This window comes from Sylvia atricapilla, chromosome 2 (assembly GCF_009819655.1).
Source record: "Sylvia atricapilla isolate bSylAtr1 chromosome 2, bSylAtr1.pri, whole genome shotgun sequence".
Classification (NCBI taxonomy): Eukaryota; Metazoa; Chordata; class Aves; order Passeriformes; family Sylviidae; genus Sylvia; species Sylvia atricapilla.
This window is the reverse complement of record NC_089141.1, coordinates 941,116-946,771: the sequence shown is the minus strand read 5'-3', so window position 1 is coordinate 946,771 and position 5,656 is coordinate 941,116.

The window sequence follows — 5,656 nt, the reverse complement described above, 5'->3', positions numbered from 1 at the left end:
GCTGCCTAAAATAAGGTGAAAGACAACAAAAGTCGTGGAATTTTTCTGGCAGGAAGTGACTGAGCAACAAGTTTCAACCAATTCTTCCTCAGAGAAAAGACTCCACTTCCTTTAGGCAGTGGAGCAGTGGTTATGGACAGGTTCTTCTAGCTCCTTCTGAAAAAATTACCTCCAGTGAACCTCAGCACAGGACTTGCTGAGATGGGACCTAATGGGACAAAATCATCACCTGGATATCCAAATTACTGACAGATTATTTTGAACTACAGTCCCAAATTCTCTAAACTGGATCCAAAATATGTCCTGACTATCTCATCAAGGTACAAAAGACTGCACGACCATTTCTATTGCAGGAGGAGTTTGCATTTCCCGTAAGGTATCTGTGGTTTGTCTGTTCTGGAAAGCCCATTTGTACCAGACACCACCACCCCTCAGGCATTTTCCTCTGCAGAAGATAATCAACTCATTTAAGCAGACAAAAAAAAATGTTTATCAGTCGCTGTGGGCACAATAAGAGCTGCCTGAAGAAGTCTCTGGCACTTCATAAAATTCTCACTTAAGGGTATCTCCTGTCACAGTAAATTGGTTTGTTGTGAGATCAGCTGGAGGTTCAATTGCCTTTCTCAAGTCAATCCATTCTCTTATCTCTCAAGAGTTTAGCTGCTAAATTCCTGGACTATTCAGAGTATTACTGACCAAATGCACTGGATATCAATACAGTTTTAGCTGTTATTACCCAGCTGCACCAGAATTAAATTACAAAAAAAACCACCCAAGAACCCCACACCAAAACTCGCCATGCATATCCTCCTTACATAAAAATTATAACGTAAGTTAGATAATACTGTACAGAAACAAGGAGCATGCAGGAAAAATACTCTAAAAACATGTTGATGCCAGTGTCTCAAGGAGCACCTTAGGAAGTTGTGGGTTGTCCATCACTGAAGGTGTTGACAAATTTCAGCCAGCAATCAGCAGCAAGGATTTTACTGCACAGTCCTCTAAGAAGCACAAAGTCTTGGATAAAATTATGTGCCTCAGGAGTTCATGTATATGAGGATTCAACCGAACTCCGTAATTTTAAAGGTGAAGGCCAAAAGAAATGGGTCTTTTTCCGTTGTTTTTGGAACAGCTTGGCTCATTTTAAGGGCCTCTTCCCTCACCTCCCTTCCCTCACAGCCGAATTCATGCCACTCAGATTGCTCTTTAAGTGCTACATTATTCCTAAGCAGCGCAAATCGAAAAGCTCTGTCAACAACCAGTGATAATTGGTCTGTGATCTGCCCAAGATGCTGACAGTCTCACTGAGAGGGACAAAACGCTGTCCTATTCCGTGCCCACACAAAAACACCTTGAGGAATTCCCAATCGCACACTAAATGGCAGAGGCCCAAACTCAGGAAGATGCTCCCTGTGCTCAGTAGGTCCTTTTTTAGCCTCTGCAGACCCACAGCAGGTAGACAATGAGGAGAAAGGTGTGACAAGATGTTCATCTATTTACCAGCATTGCATTGTTTGAAGCCCCTCAGAAGGCAGCCCTCAAAGAGCGTGTGGTCTGGTGTTAACTAAAATGTGTGGGCACAACAGTAATTTTTCACCTCTACTGATGAGAAAGAAGACTGAAAGTCAGGAAGGAGCCAGCCGAGAATTTCACACTGGAGTTTTCAGTGTGGGACGCCAAGTTTAATGCAGCGGCTAAAAAATCCCTGTGGCGATGCAGCTTGACACGCAGGAGATAACACAAGTGCCGGCCGTTTGCCAAAGCAGTGCTGTGAAATAACCTACAGTAAGTCCTTCTTTACTTTTGCTAAGCACTAGGAGTTCTTAGAGCACTTCATAAAGTAAAACATGATTTATTGGGGCTTGAGCAGTTCCAGACCGGGCGCTTTGGCCTGAGGGCCTCCGGGGCCTGTGGGGCCTGCAGGCCGCAGTGACGCAGCAAAAATTCACCGGGAATTCACTCCAGGTGTCCCGGGGGGGTTATAACATTGACAATCGTTTTAGAATATTGACAGCTTAGCCACCTTAAGACTGAGAGAAATAAGGCTTGCTTGCATTCTTTGTATTCCCTGTAATTGTAAATTATGAGTGAATCTATATAACTCACTGTTGGTAAACAATAAGGGGGAGAATGTCGCGAATTGGTTGGCATGTGTTATTGCTGTGTCCAGCCTCCTATTAATTAGAGCCTCTAGCAACACCCCCATCTGTGTTTTGGGTTCATTAAGATAAGAGAGATGTTGATAATCCAGAATGACTCCAGGAAAGATCACAGAGGTAAGGAGCTGGAGGAGATGATGTACAGCGAAAAGCTGAGAGCCCTCAGGGTTTGTTCAGCAGAAGAGAAGACGGCGAAGACCGCGTGAGTAAATCTAATTATACATTTCCATGTCTAAAGTGAGCTGTGGAGAAAACAGAGCCACGCTTTTCTCACTTGTGCACAGTGAACAGAGAGCCACAATAGTCACATACAGGGGACATTCCACTACACTGCAGGAGGGGGAATTTATCACAATTGTGTATTTTATCACAAGGGCCATGTACCTGAGCCATGCCCAGAGAGCTCAGGGAATCCCCACACCTGGAATTATTCAAACCTCAGAGAATCAACATTCCAACAAATCTGTTCTTGTTCTGCTGTTAACTCTGTCCTTAAAAATAATTAAAAACCTGAAGAAGTCTTCACTGATACATTTTTTGATACATTTCTCTGATATTATGTATTAGCAGTACTATCAAAAAGAGACCTCTATGTATCCTCAGAGGAAGCAAAGGAAACATCCCCACAAATATCCTGCTAGTCCCATAGTTAAATACCACAGATAGCAATCTTTCATCTCAGAGTGGAGGATGTTCTAAGAGGAGAAGAAAACTTGGTAATAAGTAATAACAAGTAGAGTTAAAAGACTAAGTATGGCCCTCCACAATTTCCTCAAACAAAATCTTTAAACAAAAAATTGGAACATTTCAGATTGACATCTTCTATCAAGGTAATTAACTGCCCTTGTTTTGTGTGCTCTCCACTTGATGTACCCATCTTTTCTGTATTTTTTACAAACCTTACTGAGTCTCCTTCAGTATGAAAATGAACGTTTGTTTGTTTAAAACTGTGGATTGTCACAATGTTCCTTCACACACTCAAGTATTCAGGAGGCCAACGTGAGAGAGCTCAATGAATGCTGAGTTCTGACATCTGAAATTCCTGTCACTTTCAAGATTCCCACAACAATATTTTATATTAAGATTTTCCCATGTAATTCCTATTTGTGGCTCTAGACCTAGACAGACAGATTCATTATTAAAAATCAAATCCTGTCAAGTATTGTTAAAAATCACTCAAATTACACTCTGGATGTATAAATGGGCACTTGAAAAAACTGCCTGTGTCTTCATTGTATCTGCTGTAATCCTCATCTTATTTCTTTTTAAAAAGCAATTCATATCTCAAGCTTTCCGTGACCAAGTTCTCTGTTACATGGGATTCATAGGAATATTGAATGCTGTGTGTTACATTACCAATATTTCCATCTTTTATTACTTTAGCATAAACATTTTACAGTAAGGAAAGTGACAGCAAAGTTAAGCTGCTCCCTTCCCTCAATAAGGACCATAATTCTCAATTCAGCTTTCCTCTCTACTGCAACTTAGTTCTTGTATTCTAGAACTGGTTTCCAGCTAATGTTGCACTTTGACTATCACCATACACTAAACTATATAATTACATCTTTGTCATGGGTTAGCACTCATACAACAATCCCCTTCTCTATCTTCTCTGGGAAAAGAAAAACACTCTGCCTCCTTTCATGTTGCCTTTCTTGCCTAGAAGGTAATTTCTTTTTGGAAAAATATGCTGCATGACACCAATATAAGCTTTTATGTTGTCACACTGACATGTCCATTATTTCAATCGTCTGAAAATACATAATATTAGCAATCCAGAGATAAACACATGTTTACATTTTCAGACTGAGCTATTAACTAGAAAACTATACCAAATCTAACTATTATGTTCAGTTCAATACTTGAGAATTAGATCACAAGACATCTAGCAATGTCAGGAAGTATGGAAAATCAAGAATGTGTAAGTCACCTACTTACACTTGCTTCATCTTCAGGTTTAGCTGTTGGGGGATCATTTTTTTCATCCATTTCAGCAGAATTCATTTTATGACTTGTCCAAGCTGAGAAAGAGCCTTGCACCTTTTCTCAGGCACCCCTTCTGCTAATGAAGCTGTAGACAGCTAATTGGATGTGCAGGACCAAAAGAAGCATCAATTTACTTCCATGAGTTTCCAATTGTAATCTCATCTGCCCTGCTGCACCTTTGCAAATGTTAGAAGGCTGCTCTCAGGTAACTTTAGACTTTAAATTCAGACTGGATAAAATAGGCTTTTCATGGTCTTTATAAAGCTGAAATATAAAATACAGTGCTAAAATCTACATGTCAATGATCCTTATGGGTCCTTTCCAATTCAGCATATTCTATGATTCTGTGAAAATGTCACAACATTAGTTACATGAACAAGAAAAGTGGCAAGTCAAATGTAAAAGTGAGAGCAAAACCGTGCTGAAATACAGAAAAGAAACATAAGCACCTAAGTAAAAGTGTTGGAAATTGCAAATAACAACAGCAAATCAAGATGAGCATTTGGACTCTCATCTAAAATCTTGTAATGTACCTGTTGAACATTCAAATTCAGTTATTTTACTATAAAAATAAACTACTCCAGGCAATAATTTCATATTATTAAAACAGAGAAGGCTTCAAACTGAGAATCTTTTTTGTAACCAGATGCAGGAAGTCGCTTGTATTATAACAGTTCCGTCCTATTGTCTTTGTTAATTAAATATTTATAGAGGATGTAAACCAGTACTTTCCTCAATGGATGCTAAGTATAGAGCTGTCTTTCCTTTTAAGTGATTAACAATCTCAATGCCTTCCTTGAGTCAGCTGCAGAAATGGTACTTGAGAGAGACAAATATTATTTAAAGAATAACCCTTCTTTTAATTTATCTTTGAAGATAGAAAACCTAGACTAGCAAATAAAAAAAAATTAAAAAGGGGGGAAAAAAGTACTAAGAAAAAGGTGTAGAATAGAACAGAAAAGATGTAGTCAACTCATAGCAAGTGAGCTCCAGCTGTGATCTGTGCTCTGTCCATATAACCAGCAGTAAATTACTTCAGCTACAAGGCAAAAAATCCTACAGTTAGATATTGTACTAGAAAACTAACCACTTCTTTTCAGGAGTCCTCTTTGGCTTATGCCCTGGAGCACAGTAATTACATCCTCAGTTGTTGCTGCTTGATCTAGAACTGCAAGTATTCTGAGAATGTGAAGTGATATGTTAAGTTCTGGGCCATATTAAAGCTTAGCTGCATAGGAAAGTCTATCCATGTAGTCCATATTACTATATTTAATTGCTTCAAAGTATCTTTATTTATTTTATTTAATTATGCTTAACTTTTAGGGACTGTTCTTGTCTTTTAAAGTGCTCATGTAACTCCCCTAAGTCTCATGCAAAATAGAGAAGATGAATCACACTTTCACCACTGAGCACAGACAGAAAAGAGGCAATTATCTTACCCAACCTATCTTCTACAAAATATTTCCCTTCTCATCGAAGCTGCCTTCATGGTCCTTTGACTGATGGGAGCC